Below are 18,856 nucleotides of genomic sequence, written 5' to 3' on the forward strand. Positions count from 1 at the left end.
AAATTTGTAGCACTCAGATTGTTGATTACTGAAGTCAAGTCAAGGTTGTTCCATTTTAGTCACGATATCTCCACAGTACATGAGGTTATTCCTCCTTATTACACGGCTTTGTTGAATACTCGATTCTGATTGGTCAATCACAGCGTTCTACAATCTGTTATTCTTTTATAGCAGACAGCTGCTATGTATAAAGGACCATTACTATGGACACAGTTCTAACGTTGGACTCTGGCAGACCATTTTTGTGTCAAATTATTGATTTCTTAAAGTGGCAGTAGGCAGTATATTTTTTGGCATCATTGGGCAAACATTCCATAATAACCTTTCAGCATATTGCCATTCAAATGTTCTGAGAGAAAACTAGACTTCTGCACCTCATCCTGGCTCTGTTTACGGGCTTTAAAATATCTAGCCCGTGACGGGAGACTTTGACCAATCGCAGGTCATTTCATTGAGAGAGTGTTCCTATTGGCTGTGCTCTGGTCATATGACCAGAACTCGCCGTTCCTTCACCAGATTTCACAATGGCGGCGGCGTCACAAACGTTCGCATTTTACAGCTAAACCGTGCACTACAAGATGATTCTGAAAACATTTGAGGCGGGAAATAGGCATTAACGTAACATAATATCGATTCATATTTGATCAGCGCTGCCTAGTTTGACAGATTGGTCGGAGTTCGCGAGTGATTGACAGCCGGCTCTCATAGACAGCGGACCACAGATCAGCTTTTACTGCTTGTTTTCCTCCGGTCTGTGAAATCTTGCAGATGCCATTAGGAGCACCGGAGGACACAGAGGCACATGATTTTTTTCAGGTTACCTGTTTCGTGTACTACTCTCATGATATAGCGACCGTTTTATAAAAATAACTTTTTTTAAATCATATTTGATCCAATCTCGCCTACTTCAGCTTTAAGTAAGAAGCCGTATAATAAGCAGGATAATGTCATTGTTGTGAAATAAACCCCTTCAATGACCCGCTCGCTGTACATTATACCTTACATATATGCTGAGTTATGGTAAAATAAAGACATTTTTCATGACAAAATGATTAACTAATTTATTCCGTGTCACATTTTTGTGTTTGTGTATTTTAAAGGGTCTGTGAAATTAACATTTTCCAATGCCTTATTAAAATAATGGCAGTTATACTGTATATTAGTACAGAATGGTTGCGAAACGCATGCATTCACATAAAAAGACACCATTCAGGATGCTAAATACAACCCGCCAATTACACCATTGACTCCGCACATGGGCAAAGCACCTGTTGCTTTGCAATTAGCAATCAAGGCTTCAGGAATAAAAGGCCAAAGGTGGGCTCTCCATTAAAAGGTTGATGTTGGAAGGTACATGTATATGAATGCAATCCCCATGAGTCCATACAAGCAATGGAGGAAGCATGTGGTGATGTAGCTGCTGAAGCATATCAGAGGGCTGGGTTCATCGTGCCAGGCTGTTTGGTCAAAGAGACGGTTGCCTGTGATGTCAGTGAGCTCCTGTGGTCAGATAAAAACAAAGAGCAGGATGCAGCCTATAATTTTCATACAACAAAACATACAGTTCCAATTTGCAACAAGTATATTAGGGAAAATACAAATTTGACCAACCTGGTTCAAGACCTTAATAAATTGGTTCTCTTTTCAGTTTGTGACAATTTGGAACTGCATAAAGATTAGCCATGAAAAGGATGTAAATTTACCTATAATTACTTTATATATACAGTGAAAGGTGACTGATTAACTACGTGTGCAGAAATGTACCCTCTATTATATCTAAATGTAGTCTGTCTGACTCGTCACGAGATCTAATTCTGTATTTTCTCAAACCAAAAATCAACTTCCTTCCTTTGAAAGACATGAGAAAAAACCCTCAGAGCAGCGACATGTCAGACAGTGTGTAGAGAACAGCAGTGAATTTGAGCCCAAACTTTCTCACAGTAGCTCACCATGGCACAAGAGATGGAGCTTTCTGAAGACTACGCCACCATACATGAGCTTCAGGGAACTAAAACAAACCACCGTGGCATTGAGCAGTCAGGTAAGAAGAGCACATATAAGTAAAGAATAATTTATTAAGAGATTCAATTGAAGTATAAAGCAAAACAGCACTGTTCATCAAGGAAATTTACTCTTAATGTTTTAATGATAAAGTCTCAGGGAACACTCAACAATGATCGGATTTGTTGCTCAGATCATCAACCTAAAACAACAGAATTGCCTGTACTGTGTATGTGTGTGTATGTGTGTGTGTGTGTGTGCGTGCAGGTGCTTCACCCGCAAAGAGTAAACTTCTCAGAATTGGGATTTTGACTTTAGGAGTGTTGTGCATCCTTCAAGCCACTCTCAATATCTCCCTGCGCCTTGCCTGTAAGTTTTGAACAACACTATATTGTCTTACAAACGTAAGATAAGCCACCACACATATTGCAATATGTTTCCATGGTGGAACGTTTTGCAATCATAACCCGCAATTTCTGTTTTTTTGTTTTTGCCAGTTTATTCAAAAGAAGATGCAGACCAGTTTCCTTTCAGCAGCTCCATGATAGCAGACGTGTTCCAGTGTGACCAGTATCTACAGAATTCAACCCAGTCATGTTCCTGCTGCAAGGACCTGCTGAGAAGACTACTGAGGGAATATCAAGCCCATCCCTTTATAACAGGAGAGGATGACCAGGAGTCTGGGTCTGGTTCCGTGGAGGAATTCTTCGCTTTCAGAGGATAACGACTACAGCTGATGTTCATGTGCAGACCACACTCATGTGAGTAGACTTCAACTATTTTTACATTGTGGAACCTCAGGCTCATACAGGGCCAATATCTACCATATTGTGATGTGATGTTATATATTTTTGGGTTGTCAAGTAGTGCTGAACAATTGCAATCATTCATTCATTAGTTGTAACCGCTTTTCCCATTCGGGGTCGTGGCGGGTCTTGAGCCGATCCCAGCTGACAATGGGCGAATGCGGGGTTCACCCCGGACAGGTCGCCAGACTATCACAGGGCTGACACATAGAGACAGACAACCATTCACGCTCACATTCACACCTACAGGCAATTTAGAGTCCACAATTAACCTAACCTGCATGTCTTTGGACTGTGGGAGGAAACCGGAGAACCTGGAGAAAACCCCCGCTAACACAGGGAGAACATGCAAACTCCACACAGAAGGGCCCCAAGCCAGGTTTGCGACCCTCTTGCTGTGAGGTGACGGTGCTAACCACTGCACCACCGTGTAGCCCCAATTCCAATCAGTTACATTTTATTGCTAAAACCTTTTTGTAGCAGTTGAAAGAACTCGTTGCCAGACACTTACCTTCAATCTCAGCCATTTACCAGTTTTTTTCCACTTTAACTGCCGACCCAGAGATACCACGTCATACCAACGTCGTTTTACTATTGGCTCACAAGCCTTGTTAGAAGTGGGGACCAAACATCAGATGTCTTCCACAGAGATAAACAAAACATTCATTTTGGACCCGCCAACATTTTATATATGATTAATTCACAATCATAATACATTTTTTTACAGAAAAGCCATACTTTTATTCAGCACCTTTCTAAAGGTACTGTGGATGTATTATTAAAGAAAAAGATATTTGTCTACATAAAAATCTTATCAATAGTACCTTTAAAATATTAGTATTCACATTCCCCTGCTTTCCCTTCGTGGCCCTAAAGTAGTTACATACTCCTAGTTGAAGACCACAGCTTTAAAGCTGTTACAGTCAATGTTTTTATATTAACAATGGATTAAATGATTATCTGTATGTGATATAGGTCAATTTTATTACTGTAACAAACCCACAGAGAATTATCACCCAACTCTGCAGTTCTTGTCTACGGAGCTTTGTAGCTCATTGTTCTGGTTTTATGGCCCGCAAATTTACTTTTTTTGGCTCACGGTTCTCATCAGTGTAGTTTCCAGCCACAGCAGGAAGCGGTTTAAGTAAAAAAGCTTTGACAAACATGTGCCGTATACGCTACCTGCCCAGCACCGAATAGAAGACAGACAAAGTTACTGATTAGCTGGTTAACACAGTAATAGTAGTAGCAGCTAAAAAGCCAGATATTTCTCTCAGTAGTTGGTGGACACCAAAACAGAGCTAAAGTGAATAGGTGGACACAAACACAACTTCAGATAAATGCTAATGTTGTTCCATTTCTCCTGGATGTGTAAATAATAGGGCTGTCAATCGATTAAAATATTTAATTGTGATTAATAGCATGATTGCCCATAGTTAATCGTGATTAATCGCACATTTTTTATCTGTTCAAATGTACCTTAAAGGGAAATTTGCCATGCCAGTTTTTTCTCGCCAAAATTTGGTGTAAGTTTGGAGCGTTATTTACCCTCCTTCGCAACAATCTAGTATGACATGGTTGGTACCAATGGATTCGTTGGATTCGTTTTCTAATCTCATATGATACCAGGATCTTCACTCTAGCTTTAAAACTGAGCCCGCTATAGCCTAAAAACTGTACATTGCTTTAATTCAGTAAAGAAATTAGTGGCGTGAAAACAAATTTGTGTTAATACGTTATTATTGCGTTAACTTTGACAGCCCTAGTAGATAAGCAACCGCTTGCTCACACATTTACCATATTAACTTTAAAAGGTGATAATATATCAATGTTTTGTTTAAAGTTTGTTGCGCTGATGCCAAGAGGCCAAAATATTACGAATGCAGGTTTAAATAAACATTTATTCAAAACTGTAATATTGCTGTGAAATTGCATGTAGTTAAGTCTAATTTCCATTTGAGTTTTTTAATAGAAACCTTACAATATAAATAAATTTCCTTAGTACGAGGATCAGCAATTCTGAAAATGTCTTGTCTAAAACGATAGTTCCTGTTATCACATCAATCATTGCCGCAGAAGAGATGAAGTGAAATGGATTAAATCTTAGCTAAGACTATTTTTGTGGTTTAGATTTGACTCATATCCTCTTAAGAAATGTCTACTCAATTCTGATGGTTAACCAAACTGTTGTCTCCTCCAGTATAGCAGTGTCAGTCACACAACACATTGTATGGGTAGTGTTAAGAAACACTGTTAGTATCAGAGGTACAGTGCAAAACAACAACAACTCATCTGTATCGGATGAGCTTCCTTTGATCCCTCTCAATGAGGTGAAGTAGATTGACTGTAGGGGTGTGGCTCATGATAGTTTCTATAGACCAAGCATTTCCCAAAAAGAGTCCCTGCATAGATAAATACAGAAAAGTTGTTATTGAGCTAAACTTAATTGGTTAATTTGAATTATAAAATGAGGTTTTGCTATTCTCTTCCTATATCAAAGGCAACCTGCATTGCATGGGAAATGGCACTCAGTGCGTGGAGTGCAGAGGAGCTTTCATGTCAAAAACAAATTCCGCTTTTAGTTATTCAGCATGTTCTTTGTTGTCCAAGCTTGAAACAGGCATATAAATGAGTCGGAAAATAAAAATCAGGATTTCATGTTGCAAATCTGAGGTTTTGTAGTCATGAAATGTGGTTACACTCCCTACTAATCCAACAACACTCTGCATGTGTGTAAGAGTGAGGAGAGTGTTTATCTCAGGCAATTCATTCCCCTTTGTCTACGAACTTTCTTGAGATCACCGAGTCGTACTTTGCTGATAAGTTTGTCAAAGGTAAACTGAGACAGAAATGAGAGCTGCAGCACATTCACTCATCATTTCTCATTAACACTGCTGGCTTTGTTGTAATTAGCTGTTGTGACTGACACCTGTGTTCCTGTGACACTGTATTCCAGAGTTGTGTTATCCTCCTTCCCAGCTGTTGCTTGTCAATCATCCCAAAGTTGTCTCTATCTCTCAAAATAGAACCACATGTGTAAAGCTGCCTGCACTGGTTGGTGGCCTTCAGTGGCAGCGAGGGATAAATGTTTCATTTTCTTCTCTTTTTTTAGCTTAATGACTTTGACCCACAGAAAACGTTTAATGTGTCCATTGTAGGGATGTCACGGTACAAGAAATCTAGTAGTCAATACCAATACCAGTGAATTTCCATGATTCTCGATACCAATGCGATACCACGGTAAATGAACAACAACAATAAATCCCATGTAATTCAACACGCATTCCTTTATTAAAAACATTTGAACATTACAAAAAACAGGCGCATGTAGCCTTTAAGTAATAAATAAAAATAATTGACCCATTTTGTTAATTTTTGCGTATCAGCAGCATGCTATCAATCGATGGTCAGACGACGGACGCTACATACTGACCGTTAATGCATCTGGTCCATCAGCTCAGAGTAGTAGAAACAGGAGGCAGAGGATTTATGTTGAAGCGAAAAGCAAACGCACCTATTTGGCAATATTTCACGTTTAATCTCAATGCTATAAGGGAACCATAACGTTAATGAGGTAATCGCCGCGAGGTGGATGGAGCCGTCACATCCGGTGTGCACGGAGCAGCGGCGCCAGGTAGACACCCGCAGCGTAGCCCCGCAGCAAAAGCGCTACCGGAGAGGACAGACACACCGCTACCCGACAGTAAAGATCAGAGTCAGCGCTCTGCACATATCGACCGTCATCTTTTCTTGTAAAATGTCCGGTGTAATCGGTAACACCGGTGTTGTCACAAGTTTATTAACCGGTGGGAAAAAATGTCCTCAGTCACATCCCTACCAATGACCATTAAAGGAATCGTACTGTACCTTCGGTACTGTACAAAAAGAGTACTGTCACTTTTTTAAAACTTTGGCATTGGTTTTCGTGACATCCCTAGTCCATTGAAAGAATGAAAAGTTTATATGTGCCCACACTAAACACCATGTAAACTAGAAACAATACAAATGGGTATTGCAAAATATCCATTTTCAAAATATGTCACTTGCTTTAAGCCCCACAATATGTTTCTTTCTGCAGCTGTTCATTTGTACTCATTTAGCCTATGACTAAAAGGAAATGAACTATTTTAGGATTCAGGATCTACAGAAAAAGCACATATTAGCTAATCTCTGTATTTCAGTGGTTGTGTAGGGCCAAATGGGAACTTAATTTGCTGAAGGACAATGACACCACAGAGACACTAGAATAGTATTAAAAAATCCCCCCAACAAAAGGAGCAGGCCAGACTGAGACCCACACTCGTCAGCAGGGTGAGATAAGAATTAGTGCCTGAGTATAAACAGAGGCCATGACAGATTTCACACTGTGTTCCTGTGCAAACACAGTGGGCTCACTGTTAGCCACTGCCATGCTGTCCAAGTCCCTCTGAGGGCGGTTGAGAACACCTGCAGATGGTCAAGCATTTTGAAATGATGCAAGAGAGACCCAATTTAAATAGCGATGACAGGATTGTGCATATCCTTGTGTGCTCAGTACATGCACACGCAAACACAGAGCCACACATGTGCTGTGCAAACAAGTGAGACTCTGCCAGATCAAATACACAGCGGAGCTATACGCGGTAAATATAAGGTGGAGAGGGGGACAACTCTCATAAACTAGCTAATGAAACGAATGTCTGATGATAACACTTCCGTGTTCAGTTATTTTTATATGATAACATAATGCAATAACTCAGAGCATACTGGTCAGGATCTAATTGACTGTTTCACTAAACCCGGCCCCAAGGATTGACTGTCGGCCACAGCCATAGACTGTATATAAAAATGGATGGCGTGTCTCCACTTCGTCCTGGATATGGGGGCGCTGCCAGCTTGTGCTTTTGACGTCATTTGGAGTCTGCGTTGAGGTCCCGCCCATACACCCGCTTGATAGCGTGAGGGAATCACAGCTGCCAATCATGACGTCTCACCCTCTTTTTATAGCATCAAACAACTAATTAAAACCAAACTTGTAAAAATGAACACCTGAACATACATCAGCGTAAGAAGAACAATATGACAGAAACCATCTTTGGGAAAAATTTATTTGACATGTACTTTGATTTTTTTAGTTTGTCCCATGTTCCATCCGCTAACATGGGGGGGGTGGGCTTTATAGCCTTCACTGCAGCCAGCCACCAGGGGGCGATCGAGATGTTTCGGCTTCACCTTTGGAGAGTTGTCATTTCTTCCATCTTTATATACAGTCTATGGTCACAGCTTACCAAACAAGGCAAGGCAAACAGACACCGGACTTTCCCCCAGATCGCTGTTCGTGTCCCATGTGAAACGTAGTCATTTTAAGCCAAACCATAATAGTTTGTTTTTTTAACTAAACCTAACAAATTAGTTTTGTTACAGTTTCGATTGTTCTGTTTCAATGTTGTAGTCATTTTAGATCAAACTATGATGTTTTTTTTCTAAACCTAACACAGTAGTTTGTTGCCTAAACCTAACTAAGTAGTGTTGTTGCAATTTTTGTTTTGTTTTGTTTCAGTTTACAACGTTAACCACGTGTTTAAAACCGTGACCGTAATCAGGGAAAACATATCTTTCCCTCGAAACTTAATTGAGAATGCAGTTTAGTTGTATGTATTTAATTTAGTGGGAGACAGCGTTGTTTTTTCCATGCCTTCCACATGGATTATCAGGTGGTGAGGATGCTGACTTTTTGCCTAAGACACATAGCTTTAGCTTCAGTCATTTAGCATTATATCATGTACTGTATGTAGCCAACCTGCATATTTAAGACCTCTTTTAATGGCTTCTCGTTTTAAATAGAATCCACTTAAAACATTGAAAAGCCAGTCATCCAAATAGTCTTAGCTTTAGCATTAGCTTAAGCTACGGTGGCTTGCTACAACTCATAAAATCGGCTAGAGACTGTCGTCATTTCAGCCGACAAAATCCTTCTACGTAAAATTGAAGTCTGATTCCTTCGAAAATTATTGCAAATTTCAAGTTGTAACTCTGCCACCACTTCTGTAAAGTGGAAAGCGTGACAGGCATTGCAACAGTAACTAATGGGGGCAGGGTTTTGCAAACACTTTATTGCAACTTTAAGTCTGGCAGTTTGATTTCTGACTAAAATAATTACAGCATGAAAGTTGAATTTTGTCATTGCATGAATATTTATTCCTATTGTAACTTACTAAAACAACAAATGTTTTCATAAAGTCACTAATGCCCATCATAAACTGTAACAGAGCTTACACATGCCCTCACAGTTGTTATGTATCTACAGTTGAACTATGTCTCAGAGGGAAATACAAGAGAAAAAGTCTCACACATAACATATTGTGCTGTTTTTGTGTTACATACATTTTTCTCATAGAAAAAACCCAACCCAATCAACTGAGAGATTCTCAAACGGCATTTTGGGGGATGGAGATAATTAAAAATTCAAGCGGCAGCTTAATGTAGTGGAATTTGCCTCAGCATGTTTATTTACTAAACACCAGCAGTTATTTATGATGGGAGCGGGAGGTAGTGCTTTGATTTTTCTTTTCTTGGTTCGAAAAGAGGCAGACTGCTTTGGGTTTTCTTTCAATTGACACACATGCACAATAATATCCCTCCAAAAAAGGCTTCCAGCTGAATTCTGTCAGGGTTTAATCATAAATGAGGCTTTGCCATTTGTCTTTGGAATAAAAGTTTTGGTAAATCCTTGACAAACTATTCCTTAAATCAGACACTTGAAAATCCCATGTCCTCTATAGACTTAAAATCATTCAATCCACAACATGGCAACAATATAATACTCATTTTGGAGCACGGAGGGTAAAAGGTCAGAGATTTGTCTGGATTTTTTATCTCTCTAAGAGAATATATAATCTTATTTTTTCCACTACAAAGCCCCTCTTCTTCTCCTGTATGTCAAAATGCTGAAGTGAAATTGTAATTGGACCACTTGTGGCCCTGCCCTGCCTCTGATGCTTGTGTAATAGTAAGCTGTAGACAGCAGAGAATATACCACACCGGGCTTAATGAACAAAATCAGATCACTCTGTAGAATGAAAGTACAGCAAGCAGGGTCAAAGTTCACACCAGCCTTTCAGCAGCTAATTGGCTGAGCTTGTGATCTCTCCCACAAGGTCCCATCATCAGAGCCTTCAACTGCCTGCTTTTAGCCCTCTTCCTGTGACAGCTTAGGGCCAGCAACTGACCCAGATCTACTGTACGGCTGGTCATAACTGAGCTTTAAACAGAACACAATTCCCTGTATTGTATTTTTATTAGAACCCGACATCGGGAATCTCTATGAAATATACATTAGGGATGGTCTGAGCTTCAAATGCAGAGAAAGGAATTATGAGTGGGATATATACGGGGTTCTATAAGGAACTACTGTGAACTTTCTTCCTTCTCTTCCCTGTGTAATTACTCTGTAAAAGTGAAGGCTTAAACTAAACAGGTCTGACGTTTACCCTAGCCACCACAGCTCTAGAAGACCTCCAGAAAAACATGGTTAGCACACCGACAGTACTAGCTTAATCCTGGCTTACGTTGGGCTCCTTTCTGTCTTCAGTGAAGGAAAAATCAGGAGCTGACAAGAGGTGCAAAGCTAATCTTCCCACAGTCAGGTTGCAGGGACAAGCTAGAGATAAGACGGGGCTGCAGATAAGGCTGGAGACCCCTACAGCAGAACCACGAGCTGCGAGAGGGGGAGATCCTCAGACCTGATATAAAATGAAAGGAAGAGGCTCTGGAGCTCTGGGGCCAAGGCTCCCAGAAAATTAATTACACTGATGCCCCCACGCCGCCATCTTCAGCACCTGCTGACATTCTGCTCGCCTTCATCGAGTGCCTTAGTTGGAGACCACAACAAGCTGTCTTGGAGCTTTGTGTGTCGACAGACAGGGTTAAGTAGAAATCTCATTTTGGAGAAATCAAGAGTGCAGGAACTTGCACAACATGATTGTGAAAAACGGAAATTGATCATCAGTGAATCTTTATTGTTTTTCTTTCCTCTACATGAGCATATATCATTCATAAATTATACTTAATTTTTTTAATTGAATGCATCAATATATTTACTCTCAGTAATACACACTGTACCATGACTTTTTTTAAACATACTACAGTAGGCTATGTACAATCTTGCTGCTCTAGCGTAAACAATACAGTCTGACATTGATGTCAACTTTGAAGAAGTGGGCAGCTCTGCTCTGCGGTAATTCAATGACGTATAATTCCCAGAAGCTGAGGGAAGTTGTGTGCAAGACCAGCATTTTTACCGATATCCTTACATCACACAAATAGAAACAAAATCACACAAATCCAGCCCTCGTAAAAGGAAGCATTTTGTGTTGGACTGAGCGCCGAACCATAATTGAATCCGACATCTTATTGTAACCCCACTGCGTATGGCAATAACCTGTCACTGAGCGAAGTGCGATATTAGGTCATTATTCTATAACCGTGAATGTTCACACTTGCCTTGTTAAGTGCACCCCCCTTAAAAGTAGCTAGCGCTCTCACTTTGCAGACGGCTTGCGTGTACTTGCAGCAGTGTTCATGCAGGTCCCACAGGGGCTTATTAGAGGGAATGGTAGGGCTTCTCACAACCTCAGCAAACGCTCGCTGGTTCCCCTCACAACAGCCAGCAGAGAAAGGGGAGAGAGGTTCACGACTACCAGGCTCACGTCACCCGGATTTCAGACACATCCTCACTGCAGTGGCTCTGCAGCATTGAGCAGAAAGGTCACTGGCTTGTTTGAAATTCTGTTTTCAAAGATTCTTATCATAAAGTGGAATCCACATACATGGCCATCATTTTTTTAGTGTATATGAAGAAAGAGCAACCTGTCAGCATCTTGTTAGGCTTAACAGATGGCAAAATCTGTGGATATCTGTCATAGTTGACAAAATTTGTTATCATGGAATCTCGAAGCGCTCTACCCGGTGAGCTACCGGTGTTAATGCCTTTCAGTACATGTTGAAAGCACATCATTTGGCCCCTCCCAAGTGTAAATCTTCTTTGTTATATAGACAGGTTTCTCGTATACAAACATTACTGGGTGCATGCACATGCAGGGGGGGAAAACGCTTTGGCAGCTGTTGTAATTAACGTCGATTCTGCATTGTTTGTACATTCTTGTTGACACTAGACCCCTGCAGAGTCCGACAACCAGATACCATTCGAATCCGGCTTTGAGCTCTACTGTTTGGAGTTTGAATGTTCTCCCCGTGTTAGCGTGGGTTTTCTCCATGTTCTCCGGTTTCCTCCCACAGTCCAAAGACATGCAGGTTAGGTTAATTGTTGGCTCTAAATTGCCCGTAGGTGTGAATGTGAGCGTGTATGGTTGTCTGTGTCTATGTGTCAGCCCTGTGATAATCTGGCGGCCTGTCCAGGGTGTATCCCGCCTTCGCCCGATGTCAGCTGGGATCGGCTCCAGCCCCGCCATGACTCTGAATAGGATAAGCGGTTGCAGATAATGGATGGATACTATGACTTTTTTAGGGCTTTTTTTTTTTTTTACATAATATAGTTTAACTTTTTTTTTACATACTGTACTGTGACTTTTTTCGACATATTATACTATGAAGGCTTTTTACTTTTTCGACAAACTGTACTACCACTTCTTTTCGACATACTATAATAAAATAATAGTGACTTTCTTTGACATACTATATTATGACGTGTTTATGACTTATTCAACTCATTATACAATGACTTTTTTCGACATACTATTTTATGACTTTTTTCGACATACTATACTATGACGTTTTTTTTTTTTAACTTTTTTCGACATACACTGACTTTTCTTTTTACCTACTATACTATGACTATTTTCGACAAACTATTCTGTGACTTTTTTTCAACATACTATATCATGACTTTTTTAGACATACTATACTATGACTTTTTCATGATTTTTTCCGACATACTATACTATGACTTTTTTAAACATACTATACTATGATTTTTTCGACATGCTATACTATGACTTTTTTCAACATACTATGACTTTTTTTATGGCTTTTTTCAACATACCATATTACGGCTTTTTTATGATTTTTTTTCGACATACTATACTTTGCCATTTTTTATGACTTTTTTCAACATAGTGTACTATGACTTTTTTCGACATACCAACTATGACTTTGTTGACATACTATACAATGATTTTTTTTTACTTTCTATACTATGACTTTTTTATGCCTTTTATTTTTTACATACTATAATATGACTTTTTTTTAACACAATATACCATGACTTTTTTTTTAAGATTATTTTTTGGGCATTTCAAGCCTTTATTGACAGTGATGATTATTTTTTTAAGATTATTTTTTAGGCATTTCAAGCCTTTATTGACAGGAAAGTGGAAAGTCTAGAAAATGGGAGAGAGAGGGGGGCGAGTTGCAGAAATGGCTGCAGGTCGGATTTAAACCCGGGCCGCCGCGGTTAGGACTCAGCCTTGTTATATGGGCGCCCACTCTACCATATGACTTTTTTCGACATGCTATACTATTACTTTTTTTAACACACTATACTATGATTTTTTACGACATGCTATACTATGACTTTTTTTAACACACTATACTATGATTTTTTACGACATGCTATACTATGACTTTTTTATGACATTTTTTGACATACTATTTGATTTCTTTTTTGACATACTATACTAAGAGTTTTTCATGATTTTTTTCGCCACGCTATACTATGACTTTTTTTATGACCTTTTTCGACATACTATATTAAGACTTTTTCATGATTTGTTTCGACATACTGTACTATGACTTTTTTAAACATACTATGACTTTTTTAAATGACTTTTCAACATACTATACCATGACTTTTTTCAACATACTACACTATGACTTTTTTCGACATACTATATTCTGACTTTTTTATGACTTGTTTTCGAAAGAATGTATTATGACATACTATACTTTGTGTGTTTGCAGTTATCCGTGGGTGTCGTGGGAAGACTGAACTTGACTGCAGCTGCGATGAAGAAGGTTGCGGAGGATACCGGCAAATATATGCTTAAAATATGAATGTATGACTGTTTTTTAAATCAATAAATCACATAAAAGACAGAAACAGCAGCTTGAAGATGATCCTGTTTGTTCCACGTTCTGACTTTCATGTATTCACTGTCTTAAGATTCAGACTTTTGCAGTTGTGACACTGTTGTTCCAGTACAAAGATGTGAAAATACAGTTACAAATGAATGTCCTGCACTCTACCACAGCTCATTATTCTGATACTTTATCTGCAATAAAAAGCTTCAACATCTCTGGAGTCTCATGTTTTCATCCGTAACACAGCAGAGATCTAAAATGAAACAACCAATCAGAACAAAGTTTTACCTTAATTCAGTTCAGTTTGCAAGTAAAATTGCAAATTTGTGAATAAATTAAACATTTATATGAAGCAGTCACAGTAAACCCTGCTGATGATTTCCATAATGCACCAGCATTCACCCCGAAACACCAGCCCAGTCCATCAAAGTATAAAAAGTCATTTTAGAGTATGTGGAAAAAAGTCATAGCATAGTTTCTCAAAAAAAGTCAGAGTAAAGTAGGTCGAAAAAAGTCATAAAAAAGTCATAGCATAGTATGTCGAAAAAAGTCATAGTATAGTTTGTAGAAAAAAGTCATTAAAAAGTAATTGTATAGTATGTCGAAAAAAAACATTGTATAGTATGTCGAAAAAAGTCATAGTGTAGTATGTTGAAAAGAGTCATTAAAAAGTCATAGTATGGTATGTAAAAAAAAGTCATAAAAAGTCATAGTGTAGTGTGTTGAAAAAAAATCATAAAAAGTAGTATTACAGTATGTCGAAAAAGTAAAAAAATGTCATAGTATAACATTTCGAAAAAAGTCATAAAAAAGCTCCTAGTATAGTACGTCGAAAAAAGTCATCAAAGGGTCGTAGTATAGTATGTCAAAAAAAGTTAAAAAAAAAGTAGTAGTACAGTATGTCGAAAAAAGTAAAATAGTCATAGTATAACATTTCGAAAAAAGTCATAAAAAAGCTCATAGTATAGTACGTCCAAAAAAGTCATAGTATAGTATGTCGAAAAAAGTAATAAAAAGTTCATAGTATGTTATATAAAAAAGACATAGTATAACATGTCGAAAAAGTCATAAAAAAGTCATAGTTTAGCATGTCAAAAACAGTCATTGTATGTATGTCAAAAAAAGTCATAAAAAAAGTCGTAGTATAGTATGTCGAAAAAAGTCATGAAAAGGTCATAGTACAGTATGTCAAAAAAGTAAAACAAATTGTCATGGTATAACATGTCGAAAAAAGTCAAAAAAGTCATAGTATAGCATGTCGAAAAAAGTCATATAAAGGTTATAGTATAGTATTACAAAAAAAATCATAGTATAGTATTTTGAAAAAAGTCACGGTATAGTATGTCGAAAAAGTAAAAAAATGTCATAGTATAACATGTCGAAAAAGTCCTAGTATAGTATGTCGAATAAAAAAACATAGTATAGCATGTCGAAAAAGGTCATAATATAGTATGAAGAAAAAAATAATAAAAAAATAATAGTATAGTATGTCGAAAAAAGTTATCAAAAAAGTCATAGTGTAGTATGTTGAAAAGGGTCATAAAAAAGTCATATTGTAGTATGTTGAAAAAAGTCATCAAAAGGTCATAGTATAGCATGTCGAAAAAAGTCATAGTATGGTATGTCGAAAAAAGTCACAAAAAGGTCATAGCATAGTATTTCGGAAAAAGTCATAATATAGTTGGTCAAAAAAGTCATGAAAAATTATAGTATAGTATGTCGAAATAAGTCATAGTATAGTATGTCGAAAAAAGCCATAAAAAAGTCATAGTATAGTTTGCCGAAAAAAGTCATAGAATACAATGTCGAAAAAAGTAATATTATAGTATGTCGAAAAAAGTCATAGTATAGTATGTCAAAAAAAGTCATAGTATAGTATGACGAAAAAAGTAGAAATACAGTATGTTGAAAAAAATCATAGTATAGTATGTCGAAAAAAGTCATACTGGAGGGTGGGCGTTACATTTCCGCGACCACGCTGTGGTTAAGACCGCCGTATGAGCGGTGACGATTAGCTAGTCAGTGGGGCACATTCACATGCACATCAACATGCACTCGCGGCCGGACCAGCTACATAAACAAAGCACAGAGAAGCTTGGATTACATCACACAGAGGAAGTGTGACCTCATTCTCTGCTCAGGACGACATTACTCCACTATATCCTTATATAGCAAATTGTTGTTTGTTGTTATATTAATGCTCTGAATTTTGATTTGATTGGTACGTTTTATGTAAATCTTTTCTGCCAGAATTATTTTCTCTCCTTGCCACTCTTCCTTAGCTATTATTTAAATCTGGAAATAGCTGGCATTATTGGAAATTCACATCATGGCCATTTTGACAAGAAAAAGCTGTGAGCATTTCCCTTGTCTAGATAATGGGGTTTAAATAGGATATTCAGTTGTGTGCATTCTGGTTAATTGGACATCAAACACTGCATGTACGTGAGAGATTAGACTTCTGAGGATATGTCAGAATAGAAGAGACTACCGTATTTGCTCTCTATCAGATACTTTGTTCTAAATCTGTATTATTGGACAAGAAAAGCTTCTAATTCAATTCCTCACTTTAATTTACTAGGGGAGGATTAAAAGCAACTCCTGAGAGATGGTGCAGGATTATGCTATGGCACTTTCCTGCTCGTAAGTTTTTACTTGTTCTTCGAATGGGCCATGCTGATAGCTTTTACAGCTGGAAACACAACCAGGCAATGTACTCTGCTTTTAATTTCTATATTGGTATATAACTTTACTAATACCAAACATCAACAAACTTATTAATGAATAATGAGAGTTTCATTGATGGTTCATTGATAATAACATAAATGAAGGAGTTTGCACACTGATATTATGCAATGTTCCAAGTTGACATTTTGACCTAATGGTTGTGCTGGAGAAAAGCTGATGGAAAGTACAAAATGAATGAATGGGTTCATCCTTTAGGGAGCATGAATATGCTCAGTACATCTCGTTGCAATTCGATTTGAATATTAGGTCAGGTGGTCACCAAAAACACGATTTATCCTCTCAGCAACACAAATAATACGTAATATGACAATTAGGTTACCGGGATATCTTGTTAATACACCAGAAAGCTGGACAGATGGACAGATTGACTGACTGCCACAATTAGGGCAAAAGTAATGTAACCAGTAAACATGTAAAATCATGACAGATTAAATGTGCATATATTTTGCCTTTTTAGCCCCTATGTATGGCAATGTTGATCTGTCGGTTGGTCAGTCCATTACTTTAGTCGAGACCTAAATATCTCAACAACTATTGGATGGATTGGCACAAAATGTTGTGCAGATATTCATGTTCCCCAGAGGATGAAACCTACTGACTTTTCTACTAGTGCCACCTGCAGGTTAACATTTTTGGCTTTGGTTTTGAGTGAAATGTCTCAACAACAATGACATTTGGAAATGTGTCCAATACGTTGGCTTATGACTAAATATTTGTAAAACTAATGACATTCCTGTCAGCATCAGCTGTACTAATTAACTAATTAGCAAATGTTAGCATGATGACGTTTAGCTAAAAACACTGCTGTGCGTAAGTATAGCCTCACAGAGCTGGCTGCAGTGTCCTAGTCTTGTTAAATTTGAAATAATCAAAATACAAACATATACACATATTCATACATGTACGAACATTTGCACAAGCAGGCAAATACAGGTGTCGGATATAAAAATAAGAACACATATAATATGACACCACCTTGAAAAATACCATGGGGTTGAATCAGCACCTCTCAAAGCACAAGTCTCAACAAATATTAAACAACAATATATAACATATAAACTTCATGAAGGTAGGATTTTTCAGGGCTTTTGCATTGGGTTGCATTCTATTCTAAGGGTTTCCATATCATTGTGTCCACCCCTGTAGATACTTCTTTATTTGATAAAAAACACTGTGCCAGCCCTGCACATATACACACTCCCTTACTTCTACAGTATATTGTTCAGTCTTCCATGACACAATTGTGTGCACAAACATGCACACAGACACACACAAACATACACACACCTTTCTTAGCTGATCCTTTCTAGAAAAGTGTCTAAACTTTCCCCATTCCCATTTCCACAGGGCCCCATATCTCACTGTGGGAAGGGAGAGAAATAAGCAGCAGCGTGCTGCCTCTGCCAGCCTGTCGGATTTGAAGTTTATTAAGTATATCAAACCAGGTCTGGCCCCCTCAGGGAACATTTGCAATCCAAAGCTCTGCTTGCTGTTGCTTCCGCCAGCATCAAGCTGTCACAAACACTCCACTTAATTTGCAAAGCAGTGCACAGAGGGGGGAAAAATAAGAAAATAGGAAACAAGTGTCATTTTCCACCATGTGTGAGTACAACATTTGCATCTAAATCAATCTGATGAAAGTTGTTGGTTTTTGCTCTTGGGTAGAGGAGATGCATTGGGTTGTTAACAGCACTGGGTTGTACAGTTTGTTGTGGAGTAGTCTCAATAAGAGGACTTCACATTTTCTAAAATAGCTATATTTACGTTTAGATTACATTTACTAGCAAAATTACAATGCTCTCTGTGTAGCAGACACAATACATGTCCAATATCTGTTACGGATAGCCAGTCATAAAAAAAGCTTATCTTAGTGGTTAGGGTGAGTTTAATTCGTGGTACTGTGTTGAGCTTCATTGATTGATTGATTTTGAGCCACTCATGGCCAGCCAAGCAAACAGCGGCAAGTGAATCAGTGAATTTTTTAGCTGACACCTCCACAGCCACCAATAGCCTCACCATTATCCTACACACTCACAAGCTGAGCGCCTCTCAACTCAAAAAACTGACGGACCGTCCCCGCTCCACACTCCCAGACCAGATATGCAATTTATCAGCTGGAAAACATGCAGGAGGGCTAAAGGTGGAAGAGCCTTCTATCTAGTCTCGCTACACCAGCCACTGCTCAGTATGCTCTACCTGGGCTCATTTCACCCTCCAGCGGACAG

General features: G+C 38.4%; 1 long non-coding RNA gene across 1 annotated transcript in view; it reads right to left on the reverse strand.

Moving 5' to 3' along the window:
* Positions 1-1,030: 1,030 nt before the first annotated feature.
* Positions 1,031-18,856, reverse strand: part of LOC141764317 (uncharacterized) — a 96,809-nt gene continuing 78,983 nt past the window's right edge. Inside the window, exon 3 of the long non-coding RNA XR_012593250.1 lies at positions 1,031-1,500. This is a non-coding gene — a long non-coding RNA (uncharacterized LOC141764317). The remainder of the gene's footprint in view (positions 1,501-18,856) is intronic.

The sequence above is a fragment of the Sebastes fasciatus genome, chromosome 1 (assembly GCF_043250625.1).
Source record: "Sebastes fasciatus isolate fSebFas1 chromosome 1, fSebFas1.pri, whole genome shotgun sequence".
NCBI classification, from domain to species: Eukaryota; Metazoa; Chordata; class Actinopteri; order Perciformes; family Sebastidae; genus Sebastes; species Sebastes fasciatus.